Raw genomic sequence first — 18,183 nt, forward strand, 5'->3', positions numbered from 1 at the left:
GACTCATATTAGTCACATTAAACCTATTTGATTAAGATTTAATTTAATTCGAAGTATTTATACTTTAATTAAATTAAATTATATCCTAAGACTAATGTACTAAGGAATTAAAAATGTTTAATTTAATAATTATGCCCACTTTAATTAACTGAATGTGATTGTTCAATTAAATGGAAAAAGCATTTATGAGGTCATGTCTCATTTATTAAATTAAATAATATCTTCAAAATCCTCTCTTCAGTTCTAAATGAAAATTCTCAGTTAACTACTCATCAAATTAGAAATGACTTAATTCACTTACTCTCACACTAAAGTGGATTTGAGTTAACTGTTTCTTGCACTCAAGACCTAAGTCAATTAATTGCATATGTATTGAGAATTTTCCACTTTGACTGAATCTTGGCTTCAATCCTGACTGTCGATTTGAGTTGATCTCAATTGTTGATGGATTCCAAGAATTCTATTTAAGAGACTCCTAATTCCTCATTACAGAAGTTGAATTGAATTTGCATCGAATTTCTGTCAAATTGTGCACTCATTTGCTTACTATCATCATAGCTTTTTATTGCTTAGATTTAATATCATATAGTTTTAATAAGCATACTTATAGTCTAGTTTATTTTATATGCTATTAGATTAAGTGCATATCTCATCTAGATTACCTGCATCTCATATAGACTTAATTGCATTTAAACCCTTTGTTCTAGAATGGTCTGGTTGCCTACATCTCAACTCTGAGAGCATAAACAGGCAAAATCCTTCTGGATAGAAGGCAATAGGTCGCACTGTTGGACCTCTTGGATGAACCATCCCATGTTCATTCTAGGATGAATTCGCAGGTAAGGACCACGTTGAAGTGTGTGTGAGGTTCACAGGCCCACGAATTCACGCATACAACTGTTAGTCTTTCCATCAAGTGTTATAGATCATTTTCCTTTTATATGACAAATTGCATTATTTCAACTCTAACAATTCCTCCATCATAGCTATTGAATTCCACAAACTTATTTGTATCTCCAGTCATGTGATGGGAACAACCACTGTCAATAATCCAATCAGATTTCTTCTTTTCAACTTGTAATACTAATGCATTTCTTCTCTAACTTCTTCTTTTTCAGGGCTTTCTTCCTTAATAGCTACAAATCCTATTTCATCATTATCATCATCACTTTTACTCAAGAATTCTTCTAGTTGAGCATAAAATTTGTCATCATTTGCAAAAAGACAATCCTTGGGCATTCTTGATTTGTAGGTCTTCTTATACTTCTTTACTCTTATAGGACATTTAGAAGAATAATGACCAAGTTCATTACAAGTCCAACACAAAGATTTTGTTACCTTTACGTTCTCTCTTCGTAGGCAAGGCAAGACCTTCCTCAATCTTCTTGTCTTCTTCAACTTTTGTTTGGCTGCTACTGGCATAATCTCCACTTGTACTTGCACTCCCTATCAACATAGGCTAAACACTCAATGCGTTGAAAGCAATTTCAACTCTAGGCAGTTCTCCACTCTATCTCATCCACATTTCTGTTGATTAGTCTTCCAAGAAGAGTCTCTCTTGTAAAATCAGTTGTCAAAGGAATAACTTGTTCAATCATTTGTGTCATCTATCTATATGCAAACATCAAAGTTTTCCATATCTTCCATATACCTTCATTTTCAGATTTTTCTCCTCCACAACCTTTAATTCCTGTAACAATCTCTGATATTCTAGCATAATCACTTCTCACATATTCATCTTCCATCATTTTAGCAACCTGAAATAAGCATATCCAATTCTATAATCTAACCTTTTGAGCAACCTTCAAATGTACTTCCAAATTTCATGAGCTAATCTCAAAAATTTTACTTTAAAATATTCAGTTTCAAGAAGAGTTGATAATAGTACTTCTCTAGCAAGCATATTGAACATGAATACATCTTTTTGAGCTTCCTCAAAACCTTCAAGTTTGCCTTCTTCAATTGCATCCTTCAAAATTATACTAATCAACCAATAACTCGAACCCATGCTTAGCACGTGTGTCTTAATCTTCTCCTTCCAACTATCATAGTTAACTCCATCAGACTTTAGACTTTAGACTTTCTTTATTGAAATACACCATAGATCTCCTTAAGTTGTTAAGCTTTTCCTTTAAGAACCTGCTGCTCTGATACCAATTGTTAGATAAAGTCCACCAAGGTAACAAAAAGGAGGGGTTGAACCAATTATGCAATTAAAACAACTCTCAATATCCTTATTAATTCTAAATTATGTAAATAGTAGATACAACAACCATATAAAGATAACCATACACAATAACACCAAATTTGTTAACTAGTGAAACCCTTGATCAAAGGGAAAACCCCAGTGAAGATGATACCCCCAAAATGATGTACTACTATAAAAGTTCCTTGTGAAAGGATGGATCCTGTTAGGAGTCAATGAAAGACAATCAGTACATATCAATCCCTATTAGGAGACTCTGAATCCTTGTTAGAGGATTCCAACCTTGTTAGGAGTTGATAAGAAGACCATTGAACCCACTGCCCAAATAGCCTTTGTACCATGCTCACCAAATAATACAATTGTAGATCAACACTATCCAACAGCAACTTCTTTGCCAAATATAGTTCCTTTTAAGCTCACCATGCCTTAACTGCACCAATCACTTCTCTGATCGAAAAGATATTTGTATGTAAGATCGCACAATAAAATATCTCGTTGATCACATATTATCCGCACTAGATGATTACAACCAAAGAAATCATCCTTCCTTTACACCAAGTCCTAGAATAAATTATTGAGTCAACCTTGAGGCTTTCTCAATACACAATAATAATATAGGACCAACTTAAGATATTACATTTACACATTACATTACAATATTACATCATTTCACAGTATTAGACACAATTGTCGACTCAAATTCTTCATAACTCTTCACTCGCTGCTCATTTGGATGTGCGTGATTAACCACAATATCTTTAACATGTCTTCTACCTTTGTCCAAGTCTGCTTGACCAGATTTCATTTCTATTAGGAGATACAATCCAAGCAACAGTAATTGCTTCCCAGAAACTCTGTCTGAATGGTGCCTTCACTAAATCCATCATAACTTTGTCTAGTCTTCATATTTCCGTACGCAATCTTAATTGTAGCATCTATACACTCTGTAGAGCATCATAACAAGTGCACATAAGCTGATCTGCATTGCTCGAACCGCGCAAAACCAAACTCTGTTTGTTGCTCTGTCAGTCTTCACATAATAACTAGTATGTTGACATCGATGACAAACTCCTCCATGAATGCAACACACAACCTCTGAATCATGTCTCTGGCACTACTAGGATATTCCCCCATAGGAATACCATAAGCATTCATGCTAACACCAAACACCGTCCCAAAAAGTCGTCCTAACGTCCCACCATCCTGACATACCCTAGCGCTGGTGTTGCACTATTGCACTACAAATTAACAGTAAATAATAATAGAATTAAAAGGCTTGGGGGCAAATCTCAATTAGCGAGAGTTTGTTATGAAGCACAAGGTCACACGGTCCACTATCCCGCCAACCCACATGGTACTAGAGGGCGTGTCGCACAAGTGTCATTGGTCATGTTAATAAGTTTACCCAGTGTTTATAGGGGGTACCATCTATATATATATATATATATATATATATATATATATATATATATATACACACTTGAGATTGATATGAGAAATCTACATGCATTCGGCACAAGGATAAGTGATCAATTAATAACAGCAACTGCTATTACAGAACATTGACAATATGGAGATGGCTCGGATAATCGAATAAGACGGATTCATCAATTACAGTAGCATTTAAGGATAAGAGTTATTTAAGAATGCAAGAATTCATTTTAAATGCTGTAAATAATAATGTTGAGTCTAACGTGAATAGCTATATAAATACATCCTACTTATTGAAAACCGCAATAGCTGTCGGAAGTGGTTCGAAGAAGCTTTGAAGGATGAATTCTTCATTTGCATAATTGAGCTCCTTGCATTGGTGATAGGTGTTTAATGGTCAATCTATAGCAGGCTGGACACCTTTTATTGTTTCTGCAATTTATGAAGATTTAAGTCGATTGGGATATTGTCAACAGAGATTGTAAGGATTGGACAATTTGGAGAATAGTTTGGTCTGCAGTAAAAGACTTATGTGTGGGATGGGTCACTCCAAGTAGCTAGTTGTGTTCAAGCAGCATCAATAACAGAAGAAATAACATCCCATTCAGTTCAGGGACACAATATAACAGCGATCATAAATAAAGATTAATCGTAATAGAATGGATGGGATTGCCATACGGAAAAACCAATTAGTTAGTCCATCCAAATAGTGTGATGAATGGGATCCACAGTATGGATACAATAAAGAGATGCACTCTTAAGGTTTGATATTAAATGAGGATCAACTTCATTCAAAGGAGCAAGGAAGGAGATTATTATTTATATCTGGCATTCCTTGAATGGAAGAGATAGATTTACATATTGGATACTGATTTGATGGGAAAGGATAAGTAAAAAATGAAAGAGGTACCAGAAAGGTGTGCATGCGTGTGTGTGTGTGTATCCATATATATATAGATATATATAATACACACACACACACATATATATAGATATGTCACCTGCATTCATCATAGGAAATCAATTATATTATAATGCTGGCAAGCATCATGTGACAGCATAGTATGGTATAATGTATATATGAATCAATTCTGATCTACAGAATTCCATTAGCCTATCAGGGCTTAAGAACCATATTATAGTCTAATATATATTCTATCCTAACAAGACCAATATATACACTTCTAACAGCAAATCGTGGATTTCAAGCACCCTAAGGACAAATATAGAGCTTATAGATGTTTGGGAGAGAAGTAAGAATATAGAGCTTAAGTATGTATAATGTATTAGTGATTGTTTCTTAATTTAATCTGATTTAAACGCATACTGATGCATGCTAATTTTTGGGAATCAGCAGCCTCCCAGTAGGGGATGTTACAAATTGTCATTTCCAAGTACAATCCAAACCCTACTTGAAAACTTTACACAAGTAGAATCCTAATAGGGGGCATTACAGTTTTCAAGGAGCTTATTGGTTTACTTTTAGGGTTCAATATGGAACATTGGATTAAAAGGTGGTGGATCAATAGCCGAGATAATTTCATCTCTATGGGAGTTATTATATAACTCTCTAGGGTTCCTTTAAAGCTGATTATGTTCTGTTATGAGTTTGTTATTTATCGCTGCTGCAATCTTGGCTCAAGTTCTGAAACCTTTTACTATCCCTAGTTTTGGAAAGATATATGGGCTCCCTCTGATCAGAAGGGTATCTTTCAGTGGAGGAGATTTGATTTGTGAAACCCTATCAAATTCATTTTTCAGGGCTGCAATTGTTTATTGGGTTTGGAGACCAATTTAGAAGTGGAATGCAGAGTTCATGTTCCAATTTGGACTCACTATGGCAACATATCTTCATACCTCTGAGTATCATTGAGGACGACAGCAACAGAATAGACCAATTTATCAGACCTAGCGCTGCTTTACTGGGTGTTTGATAGGGTTGGCTAGGGTTTGAGGTCTTCTATAAAGACAGCTATTAATTCTCAGATATTTGCATGAAAATATAAATATTTTAACTATCCTTAAATCTAGAAAATTAGAGAAAACAATGTAATCCACTTTTTAAATTTCCAGGCTGAATTCAAGGGATTTTCTCTACTCTAAGTTCGGTAATAATCAAAATTTTATTTGTATTTGCAGAAAAACCAGTTGTATAATATAAAATAAACCTAAGTTCATAGGAGAATTTCTGTTATGCACAGAATTTCGGAACTTTGTGAGCCCTAATTTTGGACATATTGTTATTTTTCTATTATCCCTATTGGGATATTACACTAATCTTAACAAACACATCAGATTCTTTTATCAAAATGTGAAATGTGAGATAATTACAACAAGCTTCTTCCTATTTCCATGATTCTACCATAATTCCACTTCAGCAAACAAGCAAAAAAATGAAATTTACAATTAAAATCCCTCCATTCTTTTGGTAGAAAATGATGCTTAAGATGCTTAAGGTAATTACACTAATAAAACTCAATCCTGTCCAAAATTCCAAATCTGCAAAAATAAAATTTGGTGGCAAAATGGATGTAATTTTCTGGCATATGCTCAAATTAAAGAAATTGAAGAAGAATTAAATATTAACTGCTACAAAATTACCAGAATGTATCCTGTTGCCTTCTTTTTGACAAATTTAAGGTCACTCCAAATAATGTCAAATTCCAATCATCCCAATATTCTTTCTTGCAAATTTCGTCAGAATAACAGATGTTGCCTCTCAAGAATTCTTCAGATCAATGAATACTCTTCTAACAAGAGCCATGTACTATTATTCTTACAAAATACTGTTATTGTACAGCAAAACTCTAAGAATAAATCTAGCATTTTTTGAAAAATGTCAAGAATATGTATATTTAAACAAATTGGTTAAATTAGATCAGATCCTTTAAATTTCACAAAAGAATCTTGGCAAAGAAAATCAAATTTCATGCAAATTTCACCAATTTTTCACAAATTAACAAAATGTTTGTGAAAATATTCACCAATTTATTTTTCCCGCAAAAACAAAAGGTGGGACCTGCCTAAAAGAAACATTTGTGCATATTTCACCAAAATTTCCAAGAATATATCATGAAATATTGGCCAAACATTTTTCCAAATTAAGATAAAGAATGAGGAACCTGCAGAACTCACTCGGAAGGCAAGATTCATTAAAATCCCACCATAAAGTTAAATACATTTAAATTTGGCCATTTTTCGCAGATAAAGAAATTAAGAAGCCTATTCAAATTATTTTTCCAAACTTCAACGAATTTTTTGCAAGTTTCACGACTTTCTTTTACGAACTAAGGGAAAGCATTCATGGATTTTTCACCACTTTCCCCAAAATTAAACAGGGGTACAAATTTCTCGTAACTTTTCTCAAATTAAAGCCAAAAGGGGGATAACCAGTAAAGCCTTCTGAAAACAAAACAGATAAATTCCACCAATTTTTTTCCAGCTTGAACCAATATTCATGCGAGTTTCTCCACTTTTTTTATAAAGAAAATCAAAAAGTGGAAAGCATGCAAATCTCGCCTCAAAGCAAACATTCGTGCAAATTAGCAAAAACAACAAATTGCCAAAGGATGCAACCTCAACTTCAGTATGTTTTTCAAAAAATGAAAGTAAAAAATCCTACCAACTCGGCCAATAAAAAGGAAATAGCTTAACTCAAAATTCGGCAAGTTTCGCACCAATTTTTACGGCAAATAGAAGCAAATTGTAGAAAACCTGCAAAGCTCGCCTTATTCAAATTAAATCTAGTATTCTGTTAAAAAGGTAACAATTATGTCAAAATTCTTCAGATTGATGCAAATTTTTACTTCAATTTACTCCGAATTAAGACAACTGTTAAGGACAATTTGATATTTTAAGGAGCACAATTTGAAACGAAAATGTATAAACCTGAAACCAGATTTTGCCGCGATTCTTAATTCTTTCGACTTTCAAATTCGTCGCGGAAATCTGGTGTCCTCAGTATACTTGATGGCCATAAAATAAATATGAATTCTTCGCAGGGGAGCTTCGAGGGTTTCTCTTTCGGTTTCCGCTATCTTCACTTCTGTTTAGACTTTTTCAAAAGCATCTCATGACGTTTTCACCGCGAACTATAGCGCATCTCTAAATGCGCTTTAAAAAGACGACCTAATGAGGTGAAACGTATAAGCTTTTAAAAGGAAAAAAAAAAAAAAATTTAAATAGTCCTTTTCAATTAATAAAATTTACTAAGATTACAATTCACAAAAAAAGGGTCGGGAGATACAAGATCACCTCACGAAAGAGTTCAAACAGTCGAAGTCGAAATAAACAACATGGCCTCAGCCAGAAACTATAAACTATTCATCAAAAAAAATACAACCTCAAGCTGCCAATGCAATACAGCAAAGGGAGGAGGATCATTTTTATCTGGAAATCCCCACACATCAGTGAGATTGTGAGGCGGACTGGGAACAGTCCAGCCGTCAGCAGCATCTGCAGGATCCGAGGTAGTTTGAGTCTCAGCATCCTTCTTGTCTGGCCGCGGAGGAGAAATTGCCAAGGCCAGCTGAGGAAACTTGCCAGAGTGTGCCCGTCCAGGGGGAGGAGCCGAAAATTGGCCAGAAGCCCGCCCAGGGGGGGGAGCCAAGGACCAGCCAAAACCACCACGCGGTGGGAAAGCGGAGCGGCGCCTCCAACCGCCATGACCACCACTGGGAGAGCAATGGCGGGGACCTTGGGAGCGCGGCGTGTGTGAATGGCGGCCAGAGGACTGGCGTCGGGAACGGCGACCACGAGACGAGGAGGCATCGGCCGAGGCATCCGGAGGCACTCTGGCAATGGTGCAAGGAGCATTGCCACAATGATTTAACAAATCTTGTAAGTGTGCAACCTCCAGGGCAACTTTATTAGCTTGCACCTGTATCTGCATAATGACATTGTTACAAATGCATGCCTTAGTGTACATAGCAATGTTAACATCCAAAAAATTGTGAGTGAATAAAACTACATTCCTATCTTTCCATAGAAAAAACAAAATTTTCATCCTGAAAGTATACCAAATCTGGGAGAACTTCCAAGGAAATCTGGGGGAATAACCCAGCAGGATCATGTCCCATGAAAAAGGTTTGGGCCTGAAAGGCTTGAAAAAATCATGAATCCAGTGCCAATAATTCTGAGCACGCTTGCAAAACCAAAAAAATGCAAAAAGGACTCAGGTTGGCCACAGAAGGGGCATCTGGGATCAGGAACCCCAATGTGCTTGAGCCGAGGCCCTAGGGGAAGACCTTGGAAGGCAAGGCACCAAGCAAAGTGCGCAATCTTAGGTTCTGTAATGGCACTCCAAATGGTGTCGAATCGTTTTCTCCATTGAGAAAGCGAAGAATGCAGATGCCACCATTGATTAAATGTGTCCACCATTGGAAGGTGGGGCGTAAGCCATCTATATCCCATATTGGGCTTATAATTGGTAAATGGAGTGGCAGGAAACCACTTCTAATCATACCACCAAGGACGAACAGACTGAATCCCCACTTTATGAAGTAAGTGCACAGGGATGGAAGACAACAGAAGGTCATAAGTCTGGTGATCGACATGAACACGGTGGTATTGAACTTGCATATCCTCCCATGACCTGAAATTCATGGTGACTCTTGAAAAAATGTCCTTGGTAGTGCGGATGCCACGTTTAAAGAAACGCAAAGCACTGGCACCTTGAGTCTTGGCAAGAGGAGTACCCTGGAAGGCAAACAGGGGAGACCACCAAATGTTCTGTTGATTTAAGGACAGCCCATTGCGAAACTCATCACCAGCCCAACAAAGCCAAGGTTTAACAGTTTTCCAGGCTTTCCAGATGCTCTTTATAACAAAAGAACCCTGTATGACCACTGGTTCACGCATAGTGAGAAGGGTCTAAAAACCAATCCCCTTCCATGACGGTCTGTTAGCAGGGAAGCCTGAAGAGATGCAATGCCTAACAAGAATTTTTCAGGCTTCATCTCCAGAAATAGCTCTGATAATCTATTTAGCAAAGAGGGCAAGGCCCTGCTTCCGAGTGGAAAGCAGGCCGAGACCCCCAGATTCCCTTGGGAGACAACAAAAATCCCAAGCAACTCTGTGAAAACCATGATGGTCAGAACCAGAGGCCCAAAGAAAATCTCTGAGGAAACGTTCTAATTTGAGATAGGAAGCTTTGGAGGGAGCCCAACAAGAAGAATAATACACATGGGTGGCAGCCAAAATCTTAGAACAAATCTGGAATTTACCAGCAAGAGAAACTATTTTAATGTCTATAGGCAAAATTTATTTGGGCCTCGAGAAGGATGGTTATAACGACGGTCATGTCAAAATTTTATTTTATTTTTAGATAGATGTATATAATGAGGATCATGTAATAAATATAGAATGTAAATTACAATGACAGCAAGAGAATTCTCAAAACTAGCAATCTCACATTGAGATGCAATGGGTACGTCGAAGAGATATTGGAAGTCAATTAAAGAAAGAATCGGTCTAGTTTTTCATGTGTGTGTGCAACTAATACATAAGTTGGTAGACTATTTAAAATAACTATGCATCCATTTACATCACTTCAAACACAAATACATTGAAAAAACTCTTAATTAGGAAGATAATTATGCATCTTTAACATAAACCCAATCTTAAACCTTATCACAAACATTAAAGTGTGATCCTAATAATAATCTTAATCATAAACATAAACTCTAAACATACCCCAAACTCTAGTCATGAAATAAGCGTAATCATTATCCTAAACCTAATAAAAACCCCAATTTCAACCTTATTTCCAAATCTAACCTCAATCATAACCATATAGAAAATTGCAATTGTAACATTTAAAGTAATCATGTGTAACCCATTAACCTAACCATAATTATGATTATAAACCCTATTGAAACCTTAATCGGAACCTTAAATCTACCATTAACCTTAACCCTAAACCCTAACCCAACCTTAATGCTAAATAAGATCATAACCCAAACTCACCCAATCCTAACTCTGAAAATGAGATAAAGAAAAAATCTTATCCTAATCCTCACTCCTAATTTCAACTTAAAAATAATCTAACCCTATAAATAAACCTTCCTATAATCGTAATAATAAACTCTAAATGTAATCAAAATATTTAAAGAACTTACTTCCTAATCAAATATTACAAACAATAAATTATAATTACATCATTTATATGTAATAATTTAATTTGAAATATAAATTTTATGTATTTATCAATTTATTAAATATTACAAATTATAAATTATAATTACATCATTTATATGTAATAAATTTATTTAAAATATAAATTTAATGTATTTATCAATTTTAATATATGTTTATATACTAGTGCATTTAATAAATCATTTAGAAATAATTATAGATTTTTGTGAATAAATTTACTTACATCTCTAAACAAAATATATCTAACAGTTGCAATTTATCTCATAATTAGTAATAAACATAATAAGTCATAAATAGTAAATATTATTCTAATTTTTGACAATTTTATTAAACTGAATTAATAACTTTAATTTATAAAAATTAATACTATACGTTAAGTATGTAATATTTACACATTAAAAAAGTACATAATAATTAAATTAGAAATTCAATACATAATGTGATCAATAAAAATTTACATATTTAAATATGAAATCCAAAAAAGGTGTTGTGGTACAAAGCCATATATACAAACTATTATAAAATTAAACATAAAAATAATTAATTTCTTAAGTAATTTTAAAATTGGTCATAAACTTTGATTTAACCAAACTTGAATATGTATCAATAAATGAACAACTTCATATAATCTCACATTCAATTTTAAAGACAAATATTTGCAAATATATTTTAATATAAACATTTAATGTGATTAGAATATGCCTATAACTGAGTAGCAAAAGTTGGCAACAATGTGAGTGGATGTCCAGGAAAATGTGGGAAAAGTCGGTAACGATTATAACAGGTCTAGTTCGTTATCTTGATTTTTGTGTGGATGAATCACAAGCAAAAGATATTGTAGACACTTAAAATAGTCCCTAAACACTATATTAATTAATTTTAATATTTCCTGTGACGTTGTAATTAATTATTAATTAATTAATTATATTGTTCACATTCTTCTACTTATTTAATTATATTAATTAATTAAATAAGTTCATTCTCTTAAGTATTTAAATTTAATTTAAATACTCCTAGCTCTAGTGTGTTAAATTAATTTAACACATGATCCTCCATGTCTCCCCCCTCTTTAAATAAATTTTATTTATTTAAATCCTCACACCCCATTAATTCTTCTAAACCCATGATTAAATTAAATCTCATTTAATTTAATCTTAAGCCTAACCTAAAGCCTAGCCTAGAACCATCATTTTCATCCTCTTAAGCCTATTTCTTCTCTAATCCCACTTAATCATTTCTAATTATCTCCCTAATCCCCCTCATTAGCCTAAGAGTGTGCTCACACATTTGTGAGATGGCATGCCTACACACTCTTGTCTCCCACTCTTCTTCTCAAGTTTGCTCACACGTGTGAGCAAATTTTGAATTCTTGACCATTTGCATGGCTTGCATGTCACCTTATGTGGCACTTACTTGGATGCCACCTCACCAAGCCCTCCCTCAAGCCTATAAATAGAGGGCTTGTCTCAAGCATTTGCATCTCATTTTTATTGCATTGTTACCATGTTGGTTTGAGATTTGAGTTTGCATTCATAGTTTGAGCTTTCATGGTAGTTTGAGCTTGCATTGGTAGAGTCTCATAGTGATTTTGTAGGTTCATACTAACAATTTGGTAGCTGATTTAATTTACATCATGCATTGTTAATCTAGTTTCTACATGCATTTGTAGCTTCGTTTTAGCTTGCATTTTTATCATAGTTTGCATATCTAGTTAGGTCTTTCATTACATATCATCTTCATCTTTGAATGCCTTCAAGAATGGCTCTCTCCATAGTCATTTCTTGAGGTGTTATTCATCTCATTTAGTCTAGATTCATACCTTACTTGCATACACACTTGCACTCACTCACTCAAGAGATTCATTTATTGTTGTGTTTGGGAGAGCACATCAAACATCCCCCCCATCTTAACACACCAACAAGGCCTCTCATGGGTGCCTTTGTTGAGCTGTAGAGGTGGTTGGAAGGTTGGATTTTTTGGTTGTTTAGGGTTGCAAAACCCAAGCAAGCATTAGTTGATATTTTGTTTTTTTCATTTTGATGAATCTTTGATGCAATTTCAAAATTTTGAACTAGTGTTTATTTGTTAACTCATGCTTCTTGCAGGTCTCATTTTCTAGCACACATTTTGGCACACCCGGTGGGACCCACGTTCCTGTTTTCATTTCAAAAATTTGCAAATAACTCTGATTTAGTCGTAAAATATCGCATTGTCATCTCTGCAGGCCGCAGCGTCGTCTGCGTTTGTCGTCTACGCAAATCAACGTTAGCGTCTCCACAGTAGTTCCAAACAATACTCTTATTTTAGTTCTGTCGTCTGCGTTTTTTGTTCTATCATCTGTGTTTCTAGTTCTGTCGTCTACGTTTCTAGTTCTGTCATCTATGTTTCTAGTTCTGTCATCTGCGTTTCTAGTTCTGTCGTCTGCGTTTCTAGTTCTGTTGTCCCCGAGGTGAGTTTTGTCGTCTCCAAGATTAGTTCTGTCATCTCCAAGGTCTGTTTTGTTGTCTCCGAAGTTAGTTCTGTCGTCTCTGAGGTTTGTTCTGTTGTCTGCAACGCTAGTTTGTCGTCTACGAAGTTTGGCGTCTCCAAGTTTTGGCGTCTCTGCTTTTCAAATTATCGTCTGCATAGTTTAGCGTCTGCATGTTTCGTCGTCTGCACGTTTTGGCGTCTGCACCTGTATTTTGGCGTCTCCGCATTTTACCAGAATTGTTCAATTTTTAACAATAATTTTCACTAACTGATTGACTTGCAGGTTTTAACTAACGGTTTTCATGCAGAGAAGTAACCTTAAAAACATTAAAAGCAAAGCCAATAGTGATTTTAATCACTAAAGGAGATTTGTAGTGATTTTTATCACTTAAAAACTTAAGGGCTAATTGACTTGTATGGATTAAACACTTTCATTTGAATGCATGAATGTTTAGATTAGCTCACATTTGGACTTTGGTGCTAAAAATGGACATGAATGTTTAGATTAGCCAACATTTGAACTTTGGTGCTTAAAAAGGACATGAATGTTTAGGGTAGAAGATACCTTTGGATTTGGTGCTTAAAAAGAATTCACACCATCTTGAATGCTTTAAAGGATAATGGACATGTATGCCTAGGCTAGACAATATTTGGAATTGGTGCTTAAAATGGACATGTATGCCTAGGCTAGATTACATTTGGGTTTGGTGCTTAAAATGAAGTCATACACTCTTGAATGCCCTAAGGTAAATTAACTTTATTTCTTGCATTTTTCTTTTCAACATTTTACTTTCACGCACTCGCTTTAGTTTCTTGTTGACGAACCCGTATTTTCATTTACGTTGGCGCTATTTCAAGTTGGAAAGAACCTTGCATGTTTTAATCACGAGTGTCTTCAAGTAGATAGAAAACTTAAAGCTTCATTAAGAAAGAACAAGTGTCTTTTAAACCCCAAGACCACTTGCGTATTCTCTCCCCTCGCGCCTTTGGGCGATCTTGGGTGCACAAGAAATAAGTAGTTTTGTTTTTTTTAATTTTTAGGAGGCCTGCTTGGGGATTTCATCACCCCTTGGGACGACCTCAACTCTAGTGTTCTGGCGGAGTATAAAAATCAGGAGGTGAATCGAAAGACACCTCTCTTGGAAGTGGAATATTGTCACTCTTGGCTAAGCCCCAAAGAACTTTATACCTTTAGGAAGTGAAGGAGGAGATTTGGGTTACCGTCTCCCCCCGGCTATGTGGCAGTATTTCCTTTCATCTATAAATTTGGGCCTCACGTACCTTGTGTATATCGAGGACTCCCTCTAGATAAGCCTTGTTCATCCTAGAGATAGCCTTATTAGGGTTGTTGGCATGTTCAGCGTGCTTGTTCAAACATTCAAAAACCAAAGCCAAAACATCAAACAAGTTCTAAAACGAGTGAAATTGTGAGGTAACCTTTTATTGAGTGCATAGGTTAAGTGAGGTCTTCTTGACTCACGGCTACTTTTGGTAGTTTGCATTTTGGTTGAGTCTAGTCACTCTGAATTTGGGTTTTATTTTATTCCTACCATGACCAATAAAGTCAACCAAGTCAAATATAAGAAATTGAAATTGTCCAAACCACCTATCTACAAGGAAAGGAAGAACCTAGCATACAGTGACAAACAATTCCAATACGCTATCAAAGACATTCAAAAAGAAGAAGTTACACAAGACCATTATGATAGAATTGAATACAATGGAAAACTTGAAACTGGTCTGTTTTCCCAGGAGTGAACCCAAGGTTTTTATTTCCAGTAAACAAGGATTGAGATAGTCGCATTAGTGACCACAACCATATCTACCTCCATCTTTCCAAACTCCTAGTCCTCCACCTTCAAATTTTATTCTAAAGAGCTTAAAACTTAAAACATCTTTTGACAATACAACACTAGACCTTTCATCTATAAGCAAACATTTATCCTAATCACACATACTTATTTGGGATCACAAGTCTATCTCCAAACAGTAAGCAATCAATTTGGTGTCCTATCTTGCCTACAAGATCACTTCGCTATCTTTGGTAGGAGAAAGATACTATTATCCTCTAATCAGTCTTTGTTTGCTAAACCAAGGTCTTTTGTTCAAACTTGGGTAGTTGACCCTTTAATCACATAAGGTTAATAGCTCTTATCCTCATTTTCTTTTTCTTCCATAATCTTCCACCCATTGGCTTAATCACTCTTGTATGGTACACACATGATTAGGAAGGTTCACATTTAATCCCATGTCACATTTGTGGGAATCATTGAGGCAATCGGAGATGGAGAATCCTTTTCCTCCACTCACAACTTCATTAGGGAATACAATTCCCTCTAGTTCGAACCTTGGTATACCTAACTCAACATCCACACGAGAACCAGAAGATCCCTTCCATAACACAACTTTGCAGGATAATGATGAAGAAATATACCAAGATGAAGATCATATTGACCCTAACAATGTACCTAGTGATGTCAGGACATTCCTTGCAGACTCCTACAACGTGGAAATGATGGAAAAATCCATTAGGGCAAACAAAACTGAGATATTTCTAAATTTGGTCAAGGATGGTGTTAATGTTCCCCCAAGCTTTGATGAGAACACTTTGTTTAGACAAATTACAAAAGGTGGTGCACTCGTGCTGCCCACTTCAAATGCAGCTCCGACTTCTAGCAAAGGGAAAGAAACCATGGTGATAACTAATGCTATGCCTACATCTAGCACTTCAACACAACCTACATTTCAATTGAGTGCAGAACATATTCAACAGATCATTAGTGCCCTGCCCAATGTTACCACACATGCTAGCATTCCACAATCTACCTTGACAACTTCAACTGTGGGATGCTTAGGCATTGGACAAGTGCCTACTCAACCAATGGCAATTCTGACACAACCAATGCATTCTTCTTATTTACAAGTGCCAACCACTATGGTAAAGACATCCATGCCAATTCCAACAACTACATATCAATACATTGGCCAAAGTGGAGTGCCTCCACCACCTCATACTACCCACAATTTAGGAGGTGGATTTGTGAACACCCAACAATCACAAGTACAACCTAATCAAGATTTGGCTCAACAATTCCAAGAATTGCAAAATTTGGTCCTTAACATGAACAACAAAGGGGTGAAGGATGTCTCTTTTGAGGAAATTTGTCCTTTTCAATTTGATAAATCCATTAATATGGTGTCATTTCCAACCGGTTTTGAAATACCTAAATTTGACAAGTATACAGGAGAGACATGCCTCGTCACCCATCTCAAGGAATTTTCCATTTTGTGCCAAGAGGTAGCCTACAGTGATGACTATCTTAAGAGACTCTTTGCACGAAGTCTTGGAGGCCCCGCACTTGAGTGGTTAATGAATTTACCTAAGGGCTCCTTTACTTCTTTCAATGATTTGACAAGCAAGTTTATAGCACAATACTCTTACAACATTGAACATCATGCCTCATTGAGTGACTTGTGCAACACAAAACAACGAAATGGAGAAACTTTTGCCAACTTCCTACAAAGGTGGAGACATCTTGCTAATCGTATGCCATATAAAATTGAGGATTCCCATCTTGTGGATATATTTATCAAGAATTTGATACCTGAAATGTCCTTCCACATGAAAATGGCTAGCCTTGAAGACTTTTCCACTTTAGTCAAAAAGGGCAAGAATATTGAAAATGGACTTTTGGAAAAAGGTACCATCAAACATTATAATTCATCATCCTCCAACAATGAGTCAAACAACAATAGCAAACCCAAATTCTGGTCCAAGAATAAGGGTATTATGCATGATGGTGTTACTGATGTCAAAAACCTTCAAGGAGGGAACAACAACAACTACCACAATTGAAACAACAACAATTCAAATCATGACAATCAAAGCAATCAACAATCTAGGAATCAAACACAATTCTTTCCACGCAACAACTACAATCGTGACTATGATCGAAATAGAAAGTTCACTAACTTTCGTGAACCTTTGGAGATCATCTTTCACAAATTAGCGGATCACAACTTGATGGTATTTCCTAACACACGTCCTTTTGATGAAAATCAACCAAAGTCAAAGTGGTATAGGGAAAATGAATATTGTAAATACCACCGTATCAAAGGACATGACACCAACAAATGTATCAAGCTCAAAGTTTTTATCCAAAATTTTGTTGATGATGGGGAAATTGAAGTAGAAGGAGGTCCAACTTCTAAAAATGCTAAATTGAAGATATTTCAAAAACCATTTCCTGATCACAACAATGATAATAACAATACCAATAATGTGAATCAAGCATCCACATCAAATGCATTACCTTATGATTATTTTACTAACCACATCTCAGGGTTTGACTCCTTATGTGGTCACATTGAAGAATTAGATACTCATGTGAATACCCTTGTCTTGCAAGCGGCTGATTGTGATGCCACCACTCGACGAGGAAGACTCACTTTACAAGCTGCCACTCCCAATAACACAAATCCAACAATGCCACATGCGCCTGCTATGCCATCCACCTCACAAAGGCTCGCTTCTTGCTATGATGTTTTGTCCCAACTAGGTAAGACTCCTGCACAAATCTCCATTCTTGAGCTTCTTACCACATCACCCATCCATAAAGAGATCTTGGAGAAGGCTCTTTTAGAGTCTCGTGTCCCTAAAAATATTAATGCTTCCTAATTTAATGCTATGATTGGAAACCTTGCCGCTCAACAACACCTTGTCTTTACAGATAAATATTTCCAGGGTCCTGATCCCCACCATAATTTGTCACTCCACATTGAAGTCCTTATACAACGACATAAGATTAAAAGAGTCCTTATAGACAATGGATCCGGTTTGAACCTTTGTACCTTGAAAATGATTCATTTCTTGGGACTACTAGAGGATCTCCTAGATGTTAATAAAAGGATCACAATAAAAG

General features: G+C 35.7%; 1 protein-coding gene across 6 annotated transcripts in view; it reads right to left on the bottom strand.

The window, feature by feature from the left end:
• LOC149559765 (uncharacterized) overlaps positions 1-7,765 on the bottom strand; it is a 73,726-nt gene extending 65,961 nt beyond the window's left edge. For 2 of the 6 annotated variants that reach the window (XM_089824284.1, XM_089824281.1), the window contains exons 1-2: positions 7,526-7,720; positions 7,315-7,388 (exon numbers count right to left, since the gene is read on the bottom strand). The gene's annotated coding sequence lies outside the window, so the exon portion shown is untranslated. Of the gene's footprint in view, positions 1-6,238; positions 6,388-7,314; positions 7,389-7,525 lie in introns of those variants that run through there. The other 4 variants (XM_089824279.1, XM_089824282.1, XM_089824280.1 and 1 more) reach the window with 4 other exon arrangements.
• Positions 7,766-18,183: the final 10,418 nt, after the last annotated feature.

This window comes from Cupressus sempervirens, chromosome 4 (genome assembly GCF_028749045.1).
Source record: "Cupressus sempervirens isolate cs-2001-9-10 chromosome 4, ASM2874904v1, whole genome shotgun sequence".
In the NCBI taxonomy this organism is placed as follows: domain Eukaryota; kingdom Viridiplantae; phylum Streptophyta; class Pinopsida; order Cupressales; family Cupressaceae; genus Cupressus; species Cupressus sempervirens.